This window comes from Odocoileus virginianus, chromosome 24 (assembly GCF_023699985.2).
Source record: "Odocoileus virginianus isolate 20LAN1187 ecotype Illinois chromosome 24, Ovbor_1.2, whole genome shotgun sequence".
NCBI classification, from domain to species: Eukaryota; Metazoa; Chordata; class Mammalia; order Artiodactyla; family Cervidae; genus Odocoileus; species Odocoileus virginianus.
In genome coordinates, this window is record NC_069697.1 from 20,282,376 (window position 1) to 20,300,816 (window position 18,441).

General features: G+C 39.8%; 1 long non-coding RNA gene across 1 annotated transcript; it reads right to left on the reverse strand.

Annotated features, from left to right (window-relative positions):
• Window positions 1–12,859: 12,859 nt before the first annotated feature.
• LOC139030808 (uncharacterized) lies at window positions 12,860–17,575 on the reverse strand. Its single transcript, XR_011483196.1, has 2 exons — window positions 14,282–17,575; window positions 12,860–13,316 (listed from the first exon to the last, which is right to left on the reverse strand). It is a non-coding gene; the product is annotated as an uncharacterized lncRNA (long non-coding RNA).
• Window positions 17,576–18,441: the final 866 nt, after the last annotated feature.

Genomic DNA, 18,441 nt, shown 5'->3' on the forward strand with positions numbered 1-18,441 from the left:
TTGGTTCTTATGGAGCAAATGATAAAGTATCCTTAGTTTTTACCTCAAAGCAAGAACATATGGGGATTGTAGAGAACAAATATAACTATCCAACTGCTTTCTCTTTTCTTGTAGAAATTTTGTATTCTTTATTTGCTTTATTTATTTGGTTTTTTAATTAAATATTTCTTTTTATTGTATTTTATTAAATGCTTATATTGTATTGTGTGGCCGATTAACAATGTTGTAATAGTTTCAGATGGACAGAAAAGGATGACAAAGTACATGGAGTCTGCATGTAACTAGAGGGGAGGGGCAGAAGTTAAGGAAAAATGACAATTTTTTTTCATGTTTTCTCCTTATATTAAACTTAGTGTAGGAGTTAATTATTTAGGTAATCTAGAAATATGCAATTAAAAAATCTTTATTGCTTTTTCATCATAAAACAATACACCTTTGCAACAAATTCCCACAATATTCTCCATTCGTATTTCTTTATTGACTTCTCTTGCTGACGTAAACTGTCCTTGAGTAAGCCCAGAGAGTTTTGTTTAGATAAGAATTCTAGTCAAAACTAAATGGTACCTACTATCAAGCGAAGTGTTCTTAGGCTGCCAGTCCCACAGCCATCATGCATGAAAGCAACTTTATCACAGTGGACACTATGCCCTTATTCAGAAATAATCCACTTTATGGCGGCAAAGTCTCTAACTGAGGCCAAAGGATGAAAAAAGGAGGAGCTGTAATCAGAAGATATCAAAGCTCCAGACAGGTTAAAGATCCTCTAGCAAAGTCAGACTTCCTAGTGTTTCTACAAAAGGAAAATGTTAAGAAACAAAATAAAGTGGAGAAGGATTGGGATTAAAGAGGATTTCATTCAATATCAAGCCCTATGAAAATATCACGTGTGAGTGAATTTGAAAAAGTCCAGTGGACTCTTGGATAAAAAGAAATACATATTCAGGGATGTATCATATAAAATAGAAGCATTTATACTGCAGAGATAGATGGTGACTGATTAAATGGAAGCAGCCACACATCCATTCATTTCTCTGAGAATCAGCAGCTGTCGGCTAACAGACACCTTTCTTACACATGCTCTTGCTCAAGTGATAAGAAGTGAAAACAGCCCGAGGCAGGACTATTTTGGGTTCCAGACGATCTGTGTTGCTATGAGATCTGAGATTAGCAGTTAGGTTGGTGCCGGATGTTGTCCAGCAGCTGATCATGAAACCTCTAAAAGTTAAATTCATTTCTCAGAAGTCAGCTGTGCATGTGGGCTACTGGAGAAGGTGATTGGGTTGTTCTGTTTCTTGGGGTTTCCCCACCCTCAGCTCAGGGATTAGTAGCCTCAGTCCTGTAAGGAATCTTTTTTTTTAAGTCATCACATTAATATGCTATAAAATCTCTCCCTATGTTCCTTGAAGTGCCCCTGATTCAAATGTTGTCCTGAACTCGATGTTGATCATTTGGAAATTACACCAAAGTACCATTTTAGCTTCTTATCAACCACTGGGTTAATAGGTTCTACTTTGAAGTGTGATATATCAAAGTCAAGTAAGTTTAGTGAAGAGCGTTCACAAAAGGGCATGTTATGTGCTCTGAGACTTGACTGTGGCAGGCTGGCAGCTGAGCCATCTGGGGGTGAATGGTGGGGCCTTTGTTCATTTGTGAGTGGTTATTTGCATTCTACAGCTGGAAAGTCTATTTAACTGGCTCTCCTGCTATGTAACCCTGGACAAATTATATTTTCTATCTATCAATTTCCTCTTCTATGACATGTGGCTAATAATATAACACCTACCGTATAGCATGTTCCTCATACAGAGTATGTGCTCAATCAATATTAGCTATTGTATTACTATTATTTTCTCTGCTATTGTTACAGAAAAGGCCAGTGTACCAGTCTCAAATAAATCATTACCAAAGACTGACTTCAGTAAAGAAGACCAGAAAGCTTGATGGATTAAGCTTTCAAGTTTTCACAAGAATGAAGAGGGTGACTGTAGAAGAGTGATCACAGAGGAATTATTAAAAAGAAAGTAGGTCATTCTTGAGAGAGTACTTAGAAGGATTTTAAAAATCAGAATGTTCCCATTCTCCAGGTTGGTACACTGAATCTTCTGGAGCTGGACTCCACTTATTTATGATGCAGAGTCTTAGAATCATAGGTTTCCAAGAAATCATCAGGGCCACCAAGGAGCCTGTTGGGTGCAGCTTGCCCGAAGTAGCATCTGCAGTATCTGCCTGCTTATCCCACCCCATCTTTTCCTTCCTTCTTATCTTTCCCTAAACCCACATGATGTGGCAACACATACAGAAACTCCTGCCCATCAAGAAGAAAAGGCCAAAGAAATTTGGGTTAATACAGTGATTCAAGTCTACAAGTCAAGAAAACGAGCTGGTGTTTTGTCTTTTTTTTTTTTTTTTTCAGCTTTTCATAAATAGAGGGGGGAAAAAAAATCCGAAACACCAGCTTAGTAAATATCCCTGGCATTAGGGGTCTTTTCTCAAGTACTCTGGGCCAAAAGGGCTTCCCAAGTGGCTCAGTGATAAAGAGTCTGCCTGCCGATGCAAGAGACACAAGAGAGGAGAGTTCAATCCCTGGGTTGGGTAGATCCCCTGGAGAGGGAAATGGCAGCCCACTCCAGTGTTCTTGCCTGGAAAATTCCATGGACAGAGGACCCTGGTGGGTTGCAAAGATGTGACTGAGCTCATGCTCACAAGCGCTGAACCAAAAGAAATTCACACTAACAGGTGAGTCTTAGTCACTCTCCTTGGGTGTTGAGTTAACCTGTATTAACCACTGTTAGGTAACAGAAGAGACCTAAGGTGCAGTAACTCCTCCTTTCAGATTAAAGACATTGAAAATAGAAGATCAAACAGAATATGCCAGAAATGCATAGCTAGCAATATAAGAATCTTCTCTTGAAACCAAAGAAGTCTGCAACAATAAAAGAGACTTGGTTCAACAATTACATTTATATAAAAATTTTTAAATTTTAGTAGAAAATAAGATCAATAGGTATCAACTGGGTGACACGGTAGCCAGAAAAAGTAACGTGATCTTAGGCTACATACATAGATGTATAGCGGCTAAAAATAATGAGGTTATAGTTTTGGTGCTCTTTTCCTTGATCAGAGCATACTAGAATCTTTCGGTAAGAGGGCTACTCTCTTCAAAGGGCCATAGATACACTGGATCACAACCTGAGAAGAGTGACCAGGACGAAGAAGGAATGTTAAATAAGGTCATATAAGGAGCAGCTGAAGATTCTGGAAGATACTCAGAATAGGGGACAGAGATACCTTTAAATATCCAAGGACAAAGATACCTATTTTGTGAGCACAGAGGTGGGAACAAGGGCCAATATACCAAGCATTAACAACTCACATATATTGAGAATTTGTTACTTATCAGGCACAAGCCCAGGCAAAAACATGGATTAATTTATGAGGAAGAGACTCCAAGAAATGAGTAACTGGCCAAAGTTAATGAGGTTGGATACAAGATGAGGTTTGAAGCCGCCCGGTTTTAGAGGCCATACTCTTAAGTACTATGGAATCTTGCCAGTGCAGCAAAATATATGTTAATTCAGTGAAAGAATTCTAACTGTCTGTGATATTTAAAGAATATGTTATCTTACTCAAAAAGCAGTGAGTTCTCTGTCACTAGGGAGGCATGTAACTACCTGGAGGCTAAGACAGGGGGCATCTGATCACCCACTCTGACTGCATGTGCCAGTATCCTCAGCAGTCAGTGGGTGAGTTCTGGCTGATGAAATGTGAGTGGAAGTGGTACCCATCATGCTGGGCTGCCCTTTCAATCACCGCGTGATCCTTACCCCCTGACACCACTGCTGGCTAAAATGGGGAAGACCCTGGTTTTCCAACTGAGAACAGAGGCACAAGATAGAAGGAACCTGGGTCCTTGAAGGACACTGCCTCCTCTTGCTATCTGCGTTGGAATAAGTTGTGAGTGAGAAATAACCTTCATTGTGATGAAGCCAGTGGGATTTTAAAGTTATTTGTTAAAGCGGTAACCCTGTTCTAACTAATACAAAGAGAGTACTGTGGGGAGAATTTAAGTACTTGATGAGAGGTTGGCATTCTTCTCTTTTAAAGTCTACTCAAATTTGACACTCTTCAATTTGTGAATAATAAAGCAAAGTGGATTTTGAGAATCCCCCAATAAAGAAACACACAATCTGATGATCAATATCCTCCTGGACAAAATAAAAATCAAAACTCTGAAATAAATAGATTTTTGACTTACAGGTGTTAGAATATCTACGTTCTCCAGTCGTGTACGGCTCTGCAACACCTTGGACTGTAGCCTATCAGCTCCGCTCTCTGTGAGATTTTCCAGGCAAGAGTACTGGAGTGGGTTGCTGTTTCCTTCTCTAAATTAGGTCCGGGACCAGCAAATTAAAAAGTATAAATACATGAACAAGAATTAATGACAGGGACTTGCCTGGTGGTCCAGTGGCTAAGACTCTGCTCCCAATGCAAGGGGCGCAGGTTCAATCCCTGATCAGGGAACTAGATCCCATATGCTGCAACTAAGAGTTTGGATGCCACAACTAAAAATACCCTGCATGCTGCAACTAACTATCCCACATGCCATAACTAAAGATCTGGAGTGCTGCAACTAAGACCCAGTCCAGCTAAATAAATAAATATTTTAAGAAAATAAATGATAGGTTTGATCTTCCTTTATCACTCTAAGCAGTAAGTTTGGAAATTCGTTTCTTCACTGAATTGTAACCAATCACACATCAACACTAACCTGCCAGGCAATCTGTTAGAGGCTAGAAACAAAGTTACATAAAACCCCAAGCTTTATACTTGAAGAGTTTATAACAAAGGATAGTGGTCTTCAAAGTGTTGAGGGCATAAAATTTATCTGGAAACTGGTTAAAAAAATGAGGATTCCTGAACTCAAACAGGGGCTCTGTATCAACCTAGAGGGGTGGGATGGGACGGAGATTGGAGGGAGGTTCAAATGGGAGGGGATATATATGTATACCTATGGCTGATTCATGCTGAGGTTTGACAGAAACCAACAAAATTCTGTAAAGCAGTTATCCTTCAATAAAAAAAAATAAATAAAGTTTAAAAAAAATGAGGATTCCTGGAATTTCCTCCAGAGATATTAATTAAGAAGTTGTGGGGAGAGGACCACCAATCAACATCTAACATAACACCTGTCACATAGTATACACTCAGTAAATAGCTCTGATAAATCAATGGCTGAATTTAGTGAACATGCCCTCTGAATCTAATGCAGAAAGTATATGAATCACCTTCTCAGAAAAGGCTGACCATCAGGGGAAAAAATTTAATCAGGGATCAATTAAATAAGATAACTGGGCTCTATAGTTCAAAATGTTCTGGGAAAAAGAAATAATGCCACATTTTTATAAAGTTGATATTTGTTTCCTTTTAAGAGAAGCTGAATTTAGTATAAAAGTAAGTAAGAAAAAGTCTGGAACCAGAAGGGAAACAGAGACATATCCAGGAATTTTGAGCAGAATGAGGTCATAGGAAGCTGTTGTTTTCCTGCACCTTCCTTTTTTTTGAGCAGGAAAATTCCACAAAAGAAGCAGACCAGTTGATCTTGCAACTGTGCTCCCACGTCTGGCACTTATCTGGGTCAAGTCAAGGAGAGCTGCCCCCAGGCCCTGGAAATAGACAACCCACCCAGTGGCTGGGACACACAGCACGTACAGCCCTTCTTATTGCCAGACGTTCTCACCCAGAATCCGTCTGCAAGCAGATTCTCTGCCGTGTAGGCAGCACCCCGGACTGACAGAATCACACAGGGCCACCTGACCAGACGGCCCTTCCCTTCATACATCCATCACCCCGTCCCAGATCCTGCAGATGGCCTGGGCTTGACTTTTACTGCTGATTTCCTAGGCGTGTGCCTTAGCACCAGCTACATAACCTCTCTGCGCCTCAATTTACTCATTGGTAAGTAGACGATGCCATACCTACCTCGTGGGGTTCTTCAGCAAATGAAGTGAGAAAAGAGATGCAGAGCACAATGCCTGCCTGCAACAGTGAAAGTGAAAGTGTCAGTCGCTCTGTCATGTCCCACTCTTCACATCCCCATGGACTGTAGGCTCCTCTGTTAATGAGCTTTCCCAGGCAAGAATACTGGAGTGGGTTGCCATTTCCTTCTCCAGGGGATCTTCCCAACCCAGGGACTGAACTCTTCCCTCTTGTGTCTCCTGCACTGGCAGGCAGATTCTTGACCATCTGAACCACCAGGGAAGCCAGTGCATGCAATAAATGCTAAGAAGACGTGAACTGTGGCTAGGGGTCAGTCCGCAGGATTGTCGAGGGTAATCCCGAATTCAGAGCTGCATGTGCCATGCTATCGCTGGTTTGGGGGATTCTGTGCCACTGCTGCCCACAATGGGTAGCTGCCCACTGTGCTTTCCATCAGGCTTCCTGCACTTGAGCACCCTGGGCTATCAGTGGCCCCCAGCCTGCCTTACTGTGGTCTGTGTTGTAGACCTACATGCTAATTCTGGCCATTTTTCACAGAGTAAATAGCGAATGTTAGTTTCCTTGATGACAGACACATAGAGAAGCACAATTTTTCAGATTCAATTCATAGATCAGGTCTTAATCCTTAAGTCATCTCTCTTGATCTTTGAGTCGCACGCTGTAAATTTTTATTATCTCTGTTTTATAGCATTCTTTGTCAGTCTGATCCCATGCAATATGGAGAAGTTGATGTATGGATGACATCATTCAAAAAGCACCTACAATTTTTTTTTCTCACCAAGTACTTACAGATTTTTCTAATGTATCTTTCTGTGTATTTTCTAATGTATCTTGCTGTGGTACATATACACCATGGAATATTACTCAGCCATTAAAAAGAATTCATTTGAATCAGTTCTAATGAGATGGATGAAACTGGAGCCCATTATACAGAGCGAAGTAAGCCAGAAAGATAAAGACCATTACAGTATACTAACACATATATATGGAATTTAGAAAGATGGTAACAATAACCCTATATGCAAAACAGAAAAAGAGACTCAGATGTATAGAACAGACTTGTGGACTCTGGGAGAAGGCGAGGGCGGGATGTTTCAAGAGAACAGCATTGAAACATGTATATTATCTAGGGTGAAACAGATCACCAGCCCAGGTTGGGTGCATGAGACAAGTGCTCGGGCCTGGTGCACTGGGAAGACCCAGAGGGATCGGGTGGAGAGGGAGGTGGGAGGGGGGACCGGGATGGGGAATACATGTAAATCCATGGCTAATTTATTTCAATGTATGACAAAAACCACTGCAATGCTGTAAAGTAATTAGCCTCCAACTAATAAAAATAAATGGAAAACAAACAAACAAACAAAAACAAAAACCCACTTAAATACTTTTACATGTTTTGCAGATGAGGAAATTAATATTCAAATGCATTAAGTATTGGGCCCAAGGTCTCACAATCAGAAAACAGATAAATGGGGCTTGAACTGAAGTTCTACTGCACCCCAGCTTGTGCTCATCTCATAACACTGGGAAATGAATCATAAACAAATCTGACCTCATGTATTTCCAGTATTTACTGAATATGTGTTTTCTAAAAATCTTACGCTCGCTCAGTAAGTTCACTGAGAGCCTGCTAACTTCTCGTCCTTTGGCCATTATCACGGTCTACCCTCCTTTGGTGCTCTGCTCTCCATTGCTAATGTTTTATTGTTATCAAAAAGGATTATTTGACTATAAAGGGGGAAATCATACAGACATGTTCCACAATATGGCTAATCTCAGTATGCAACATCTAATAATTGTGTAAAAAGTCTTCATATCAAATGTAAGCAATGATCAAATTTACTAGGGAAGGCGTTTTTATAAATTAAAGTTCTTTCTTCATTTCACATGGCTACTTCATTGAGCTGAAACTTATCTTGCCAATCTGTAGCTTCTCTAGGTAGTATCTGGGATCTCTCTGCTGACTGCTGTCTATTGCCATTCAACTTTTTAACATTAATTGAAATATAACTGTCTTCACTTCCCTTGTGTGAACTGAGAACAAATTTTCAGTCTAAATTAAATTTAATAGTTATTTTTTTATTCCTTGATGAAGGAATAAATATTCTTTAATAAATAAACAAATAGTAATATTATTTAACACTTTGCTTTCCACAAATGAATAACTTGATTGTGATTCTTTTTTTTTTTTCATTTATTTTTATTAGTTGGAGGCTAATTACTTTACATCATTGCAGTGGTTTTTGCCATACATTGACATGAATCAGCCATGGATTTACATGTGTTGCCCATCCTGATCCCCCCCTCCCACCTCCCTCTTCACCCGATTCCTCTGGGTCTTCCCAGTGCACCAGGCCCGAGCACTTGTCTCATGCATCCAGCCTGGGCTGGTGATCTGTTTCACCCTAGATAATTCTTAACTCCTTTTTCCTCCCTCAGCCTAACAAAGGAGTCACAAGTTAAAATTAGCATGGCAGGATAAGAACAAGGAAAGAAATACATTTGATTTTGGAAGTGGGAAAAAATTCCATGTGATTCAAAATACTGTATATTTCCTGAACATTGGTTAGGTATTCTTATTGAAAATGTAAAATTAATGTATGCTCTCTTTCTGGGCCTCAAACATTTAGGATCTAGTTGAGGGAACTGGATTTATACATAAAATACACTGGACAACACACCGTGTGTTAGAATAACCATGAGCCAAAGTCTTTGGTGCAGACATTCAGTAATATGATGAACCAGGAAAAGGAGCCATCACTACTGGCTGGAGCAGGCTGGCAAGATGAGATGGGGAGCTGCCATGAGACTGGAGAAAGGGTGAGATTCAGAGAGAAGAACCAAATTTAAAAAAAAATGTGAGAGAGGTATGGAAGAGGGGAGAAAGAACAGGGGGAAAAAAGAAATAAGGAAAAACAAGTTGGCAGGAGGAATGAGGAAGAAGAGAGGCAGGCAGGTAAGCAGTGGGTTTTGCACTACAGAAGGCAATAAATTGAGAAGTGGCAATTCCTAAAAGACCATGTTGAACAAAATGCACTTTCACCCTTGTTGGTATGTCCAGAAATTCGAGTTTGGAAGTTCAGGTTTATATGACAGTAAATATGTGTTGGGTGTGCGTGTGTGGGGGGCGGAGAGCCAGTAAATATTTACTTCAGTTTTTTAAAAAAGAAAGCTATTCCACACTATGAAATATTTTTCAAAACCCTGGTTTCAAAACACCTGTTCTACTTCTCCAAGCCACATAAAGGAACATGTTTTTCTGCCAAAACTCTCTGACCTTACATTAACCAGTCTCTCCACTGAGTCGGCTCTTGAGCTCTCTTTAGCTCCATGTGTTTCTTGTCTTTAAACAAACCTCCTAGATGATATTCTTACAAAGATATTCATGCAATTCAGTGTCAACTTCTTCATAAACTTTACCAGGAATGGCATTTGTTGGAGGAGATCGAGAATCAAAAATGACCTCTCTCTCTCTCTCATACTTCCTACGTCCACATTTTGTATAAGTTCTATTAAGAAAAGTTTCCTCTCATGTTCAGAACTCTTCTACACCATAGACTAATTTGAGAAATGAGTGTATCTGCTCTGGCTGAAAATGAGAGCAAGGTACTGCCTAATTCTGGGACGTCACTAGAGTAATAATAAGAGCCGACTCACTGGAAAATACCCTGATGCTGGGAAGGACCGAAGGCAGAAGAAGAGGATGACAGAGGATGAGATGGTTGGATGACATCACTGACTCAGTGGACATGAGTTTGAGCCAAGCTCCAGGAGATAGTGAAGGACAGGGGAGCCCGATATGCTGCAGTTCATGGGGTCACAGAGTCAGATACGACTGAGTGACTGAAAAACAGCAACGACAATGGTTATAACACGCCTCTAATTACTAGGGCTGCCCTGGTGGCTCAGACAGTAAAGAATCTACCTGCAGTGTAGAAGACCTGGGTGCCATCTTTGAATCAGGAAGCTCCCCTGGAGAAGGGAATGGCTACCCACTCCAGTATTCTTGCCTGGAGAATTCCATGGACAGAGGAGCCTGGCGGGCTACAGTCCATGAGGTCTCAAAGAGATAGTTTTGACTGAGCTATCAAAACATACACATACACACACATACACACATTTCATTTTGGGGGATCCAGATTATCTGGGAACTTGTTAATGAGGATTCCTGAGCTTACTTTCAGAGACACTAATTCAGAAGGTGTGCGCCACATAGTATGTACCTTCGTAGGTATCCTCTAGACTTCAAGATGTAAATGTGAAGGAATTATAGCTGTACCTACCTCATATGATTGTTAGATGATTTAAATGAGATTTTATATGCAAGTAAAAACCAGCAAACCCAGTAAACTTTATATGTTTCACATAGAAATCAATATGCTTTACTTATTAGGATTCTTACTATTCAAATATTTGAATAAAAAAGTGCTCAGCTGAGAAACACCAACAGTGATAGATTATTTTGACAGATCAAAACCTTACAGCTAGTCTCCCCACTTCATACATATTCCCCTCACCAAGAGGTTATATAATGTCTAATGTTGCTACACCTAGTGACATATTAATTTTCTACTTTGGGATGATCTCTATTCAATAGTAATTGTGTTTCTAAATATGGGATGCATTTTTAACTGACTGAGTTTTGTACCACTTTTTGTCAACTTTTAACTATAATTCAGCTTAAAACAAAACAATGCATTTTCTTTCCACTCTTAATAGAATTAATGAAAGTTGACTTTATGAACAAAATCCTAATTTATGAATGTTTTCATTGTCTTTCCTGTTAAGGACATTAGTACTTGACTATCTTGTAACAAAAAATCTGCATGGGATGGAATTTTATTGTAATTATTTTCAAGTAGTAGAATGTATTAGATTTCACCCAGATGACTTTTTAGTGAATTATTTAATCTGGCTTAAATTTTCTAAAAATATTTTCCAGTTATGAAATGTATAAACGATTTTATGATATCACCACAGATTCATGTAAACATATAAGATTACAACCAGGATTTAATGTCTTTCTGTAAACTATAACTTAAACAAAGACTTGTCAGGACAAAGGCAAGCACATGTTTTATAAATGCTGTGTATCTTGAAACAGTCTATGCTTCTTGGGAGAAAATCACTAACTGCTTATCTCCTGGGACCAAGGACCTGACGTCCCTGAAGTCACAGCACACTTCACACTCATCTCCACGTGGAAATAGGTGGCCACTGTTGGATTCTAGTGAGAATGACACCTCTGAAATATCCCAGCTTCACAATCCCTGTTAGAGCCCTCTGAGAATCTGCTCACATAGCGACAAACAATATCTTTAAGAGGTGATATTCCTAGAATGAATCAGTTTCTAAAATAAAAAAGGAAAACAATTATGGGGAGTGAGGAGGGGTGAGGTAACATTCTACCAGAAGGAAAGGTTAATGCTATCCAAAAACAAAAGACAGTATAACCTACAAGGACGGTCCCAAACCTTAGGAAAAAAACAAAAGATTTGAGTCTGAATCACATTATTTCACATAGCTCATATAACGATGACTTTCACGCAGATTTCCTGGCAAAATCATCTGTGAAAAAGAGAGTGGTATTCTCAGAATATGGGGTATGAGGTAGGGGCACGTGGGGACTGAGGGTGTCCTGGGGGATGTGGGTCTCTCGGTGTTAAAACCCGGGAAGTCCTAGGCAAACCTGGATGAGCTGGTGTACACACATGCATCTCCCCATCCAGATGGCCAATCAAAGCTTCCCCAAGCACTCCAGCAAGTTATTGCACTGCTCACACAACTTCCCTGCTCAGGTTGGCCCAAAGCTAAATTGCAACAAGAGTGGATGCTTCGGTGGTGTTGCTTCAGTTCCCTTTTTTGGCATCTGTTCCTCCTTCTCACTACCCTTGTTTGTTGAAGGTCCTGACATTTTTTTTTCCTTTTCAAGAGCAGTTCAAAGTGACCTTTCTTTAACTCTTTCCCAAGCAACTTCTATGAGGTCAAAGTCTTCTTTTTCATTTGTTAAACTATGTAAAGTATGTACATGGTTCCAAAATAAAACTATATACTAATTATTTTAAAAAGTCAAATCATCCTTGGTCCTAGTTGCTTATGGCCTTGTTTCCTGCCATGTGAAGCAGATTACTTGCTCTGTTTAATGTGTGGTTAGCTGAGAAGTACCTCTTCTAGGTAATAAAATACTATGTAGAAGAACGTACCTTTAAGATAATCCTCAAGAAGGCATTTTAGTAGTATGACAGAGGTGGGGGGAGGAGAGAATATTCTGTAAGGCAGAACCTTCCCCACCCTCAGAACAACTGTCTGCCTATTAACCTGCCTGCCTTACACAGCACGGCAGTGCCCATGGTACACAGTGATGGATATACAGATAATGCCAAGCTTCGTAATGGTTAGATTCATTACTAAGGCACTGTATCAGACCTTTTGGAGAGTCTCAAGCTTCCTTCCATCCCAAATATGAGTCCATTATAAATGGGTCTCGAAAGCAATTGTAGCAAGGAAGTCCATGTCCATGAATATTTCAATGTCTCCCATGAAATGTGTTTCCATTATTACCCACACTATTGTGTGTACAGGATTCTGCACAAACTAGGCGCTCAATAATTATTGATTGGCCAATGAAGGGTCATTATCTAATGCACCATGATCATTTATGCCAGGGACCCACAGGAATCAGCCTGATCCCACACTTTTTAAAAAAAATTTGAGACAGGAACAGATAGTATCTCATCTTGAATTCCTTGTGGGAGCAGAGAATATGAAAAGCCATAAAAGGTAGCATAAATGTGGAGTCATAGACAGGAAAGAATGAGAATAAAGAAAGAAGACATAAGATCAGAAGAAAGAAATCAAACTATTAAAAACTGAGAATTCTTTTTAATACTCAAATGCACATTCTTTTAAAGAAAAGGATTCTAAACAGCAAACCTTCCCTTTTCTTGGCAGCAAAAAATTTATTGCCAAGGCCGAAAGGAGATGAATAGCAGAATCAAATCTAAAGTACCTGAAATTTAAAACAAGCCAATTTATGTTTCATTTAAGAGAAGCAAACAGATGGGCTGGATAATAATTTCAAAATGTAGTTTACAAAGAGAAAAACAAATCTGGAACCCCAAGTCAAATGAGTTAGAAATAAAAAACAAAGCAATAAAAAGAAATAAACATGTACAGAAGCTACAACCACCTCCTTCAGCTTATCCAGTGCTAGAACTTTTCTTTCTTCCCAGCTTCATTTCATATCCAGGGCAGAGTCAGAGTGGACACCATGGGTTTGTCACTTCTCCAGATGGCATCGAATTCATAAATTACAAACTCTAGGAAAAGGGAGGAATCTTAGTAAAGGCTAAAGTTCTCCTTGGGTCTCCAACATGGACTTCAAAAGAAAACCAAAATGTTTGCAATGCTACAGCCATTATAGAGAACATTATGGAGATTCCTTAACAAACTAGGGATAAAATTACCATATGATCTAGCAACCCCACTATTGGGCATATACCCTGAAAAAAATTACAATTCAGAAAGACACATGCACCTCAACGTTTATTACAGTACCATTTACAATAGCCAGGACTGGAAGCAACCTATACATCCATCAACAGATAAATGGATAAATAACTTGTGGTACCTAATAGAATATTACTCAGCCATATAGAGGAACAAATTTGAGTCAGTTTTAGTGAGGTGGATGAGCCTAGAGCTTGTTATACAGAGTGAAGTGTCAGAAAATCAAATATCACATATTAGTGCATATATATGGGATCTAGAAAATAGTACTGATGAACCTATTTACAGAGAAGAAATGGAGACACAGTCATAGAGAATGGTCTGGTAGATATAACATGGAAAGGAGAGGGTAAGACAAATTGAAAAAGTAGCCTTGACATACATACACGATCATGTGCAAAATATATAACTAGACAGAAGTTGCTGTATAATGCAGAGATCCCAGCCTGGTGCTCTGCGGCGACCTCGAAGGGTAGAATAGGGTGGGGGAGGCACAAGAGGACAAGGGTATATATGGAATTATGACTGTGTCACGTTGCTGTGTGGCAGAGACCACCACAGCATTATAAAGCAATTGTTCTCCAATTAAAAAGAGAGAAAAAAAAGACTATCTTCAGATCTATGAGCTTGAACCATGAGAAACTGTAGTTTTTCTAGGTTAAAAAAAAAAGCGCGTGTTTGCAATTTCAAAGGATTGAATCTATTATGATTTAACTAAAGACAAATTAAGATTTTAAACGTATATGGCTAAATATAAAATTAGTTATATTCTTACTTGTATCATTAAACCAAAGATAGTCTCCTGTGGTCACTAATTCTTCTGACACAGGTCTGGACTCAAGTCCAGGAGTCAAAATGTGCAGGTCTGGGCCGTTTCTCCCCTCGCTCCTGGCCTGCTGCCGGGGTCAGTCATCTGGTTCTGAGTTGTCATGTGAAACATCCGCTGTGGCTGTGCTTTCTCTTGTGGGGTGGTTTTCATTCTCAGGCTTCATTGGCTCTATCTGTACGCTGTGTGCTCTGGTTCTAGTTTCCAAATCAGTGTTGCTGTTGTTATGATGGCTGCTTTCCCACACGACACATCTTTCTCCTACTCTCACCTGCGCATTTCACTTTTCCTCCTGTGCGGCCATCACCCTGGGAAAACAGTGCCTGAAAGCATCCTCTGTGTCTGCACAATTCCTTTGCCTGCTCTCATGTACAGAGACACTTGCTCCTTGGAAGATAAGCTATGACAAGCCTAGACAACGTATTAAAAAGCAGAGACATCACTTTACCAACAAAGGTCCATATAGTCAAAGCTATGGTTTTTCTAGCAGTCATGTATGGATGTGAGAGTTGCACCCTAAAGAAGGCTTTGTGCCAAAGAATTGATGCTTTCGAACTGTGATGCTGGAGAAGATTCTTGAGAGTCCCTTGGACAGCAAGGAGATCAATCCAGTCAATCCTAAAGGAAATCAACCCTGTATGTTCATTGGAAGGATTGATGCTGAAGCTGAAACTCCAGTACTTTGGCCGCCTGATGCCAAGGACTGACTCATTGGAAAAGACCCTGAAGCTGGAAAAGATTGAAGGCAAGAGGAGAAGGGGGTGACAGAGGGTGAGATGGCATCCTCGACTCAATGGACCTGAGTTTGAGCAAACTCTGGGAGATAGTGAAGGACAAAGGAACCCGGCATGCTGCAGTTCATGGGGTCGCAAAGAGCTGGACATGGCTTAGTGACTGAACAATAACAATGTACACATAGGTAGTTCTTTGCTTTTGCCCTGAAATCTCATTGCTTGGGAGGCAAACGTTTTAGCAAGACCACTGAGAAGAGAATTCCATCGAAAGGAAATGTTACTACCGCTCTCATTTCCTAGTTCCCAGGAACAAGATCCAAGAACTCACTGAATCATCACTTTTTTTTCCTTATAGGTTTTAAATTTTTTTAAAAAATGATACAACTTTTAAAGGTTACTTCTCCTTTATAGTTACTACAAAATATTGGCTCCATTCCCCATGTTGTACGATACATCCCTGAGCCTGTCTTGCACCCAAGAGTTTGGACCTCACATGTCCCTACTCCTATGCTGCCCCTCCCCCAGTGATAACCACTAGTTTATTCTTTACAACCATGAGTCTGTTTCCTTTATCTTGTATTACTTAGTTTGTTATATTTTTTAGATTCCATGTATAAGTGAAAATCATATAGTATTGGGTTGGCCAAAAAAGTTTGTTCGGGTTTTTCTGTAACATCTTAAGGAAAAATCCAAACAAATTTTTTGGCCAAGGCAATAGTTATATTTCTCTATCTGACTTATTTCACTTAGCATAATACTCTCCAAGTCGATCCTTGTTGCTACTGCCTCATCACTTTTAACTGAAGTTAAAGTTCAGGCTGAGCTGGGGTGAACAAAATCGAGTTCTGAGTACTGATTAAAACCTTTGGGTCACTATAAAATCAAGCACACAGACCATCTACAAGTCTTCACTACCAATTACATAAAGAAATAAGGAGCCACTAATCAGTTAGTCTGTATGCTGACTATAATTCAAAATTCATATTGACTATAGTTCAAAATTCAGGGTTTTAATTAAATGTATGTGAAGATGGGGAGGCATGTAAATGGGGGATAATTGTCCTGCTGATGGGGGTGCAATTAACTTATCATTTGAGAGAATCCCAGGTCATTAGCCTATGCATATCAGGAGTTCAACAACTGTATTTTATAACAAGGCACTCTGAAGATCTCTGAGAAGTTGTGAAAAAATTTTCCAGTATCCATTGCTTTACTACAGATGACATTTAATGGACAAAATTGGAATGAGGACTAATTATGCCAAAAGCAAAGGAAAAAAGGAAAGGTATACCCATTTGAATTCAGAGTTCCAAAGAAGAGCAAGGAGAGATAAGAAAGCCTTCCTCAGTGATCAGTGCAAAGAAATAGAGGAAAACAATAGAATGGAAAACACTAGAGATCTCTTCAAGAAAATGAGAGATACAAAGGGAACATTTCAGGCAAAGATGGGCTCAATAAAGAGCAGAAATTGTATAGACCTAACAGAAACAAAAGATACTAAGAAGAGATGGCAACAATACACAGAAGAACTATACAAAAAAGATCCTCATGACCCAGATAACCATGATGGTGTGATCACTCACCTAGAGCCAGACATCCTGGAATGTGAAGCCAAGTGGGCCTTAGGAAGCATCACTATGAACAAAGCTAGCGGAGGTGATGGAATTCCAGTTGAGCTATTTCAAATCCTAAAAGATGATGCTGTGAAAGTGATGCACTCAATATGCCAGCAAAGTTGGAAAACTCATCAGTGGCCACAGGACTGGAAAAGGTCAGTTTTCATTCCCATCCCAAAGAAAGTTAATGCCAAAAAATGTTCAAACTACTGCACAATTGCACTCATCTCACATGCTAGTAAAGTAATGCTCAAAATTCTCCAAGCCAGGCTTCAACAGTACGTGAACCGTGAACTACCAGCTGTTCAAGTTGGTTTTAGAAAAGGCAGAGGAACCAGAGATCAAATTGCCAACATCCACTGGATCATTGAAAAAGCAAGAGAGATCCAGAAAAACAATGATTTCTGCTTATAGACTATGCCAAAGCGTTTGACTATGTGGATCACAATAAACTGTGGAAAATTCTGAGGGAGATGGAAATACCAGATCACCTGACCTGCCTCTTGAGAAACCTATATGCAGGTCAGGAAGCAACAGGTAGAACTGGACATGGAACAACAGACTGGTTCCAAATAGGAAATGGAGTATGTCAAGGCTGTATATTGTCACCATGCTTATTTAACTTATATGCAGAGTACATCATGAGAAACGCTGGGCTGGATGAAGCACAAGCTGGAATCAAGATTGCTGGGAGAATATCAATAACCTGATATGCAGATGACACCACCCTTATGGTAGAAAGTGAAGAAGAACTAAAGAGCCTCTTGATGAAAGTGAAAGAGGAGAGTGAAAAAATTGTCTTAAAGCTCAACATTGAGAAAAATAAGATCATGGCATCTGGTCCCATCACTTCATGGTAAACAGATGGAGAAACAGTGGAAACCGTGTCAGACTTTATTTTTTGAGGCTCCAAAATCATTGCAAATGGTGACTGAAGCCATGAAATTAAAAGATGCTTACTCCTTGGAAGAAAAGTTATGACCAACCTAGACAGCATATTAAAAAGCAGAGACATTACTTTGTGAACAAAGTTCCATCTAGTCAAGGCTACGGTTTTTCCAGTAGTCAAGTATGGATGTGAGAGTTGGACTATAAAGAGAGCTGAGTGCCAAAGAATTGATGCTTTCGCACTGTGGTGTTGGAGAAGACTCTTGAGAGTCCCTTGGACTGCAAAGAGATCCAACCAGTCCATCTTAAAGGAGATCAGTCCTGGGTGTTCATTGGAAGGACTGATGCTGAAGCTGAAACTCCAATTCTTTGATCACCTGATGAGAAGAGCTGATTCATTTGAAAAGACCCTGATGCTGGGAAAGACTGAAGGCAGGAGGAGAATGGGACGACAGAGGATGAGATGGTTGGATGGCATCACTGACTCAATGGACATGAGTTTGAGTACACTCCGGGAGTTGGTGATGGACAGGGAGGCCTGGCGTGCTGCAGTCCATGGGTTGCAAAGAGTCAGACGTGACTGAGCAACTGAACTGACCTGAAGTACTTTTGAACACTGATCTTCATTTCTTCTAGGCAGTCAAGTTCCAAGTTTAAGGCCACAGGAATTTCTGATCCAGGCAATATCAGATCACACTGTAGAGAATTTGAAAGCAAAAATAATCCAGTCTATCATTATTGTCATGCATCACAATTCCAAACAATGTCAATGCTGAAATACTCCTCACTGAAAGAAATCTTTTCTTGGTCTATAGTTTAAGTAATTGTTGTGATTTCCATTGTGTTGTATATTAGATGAATAAGCATCAAA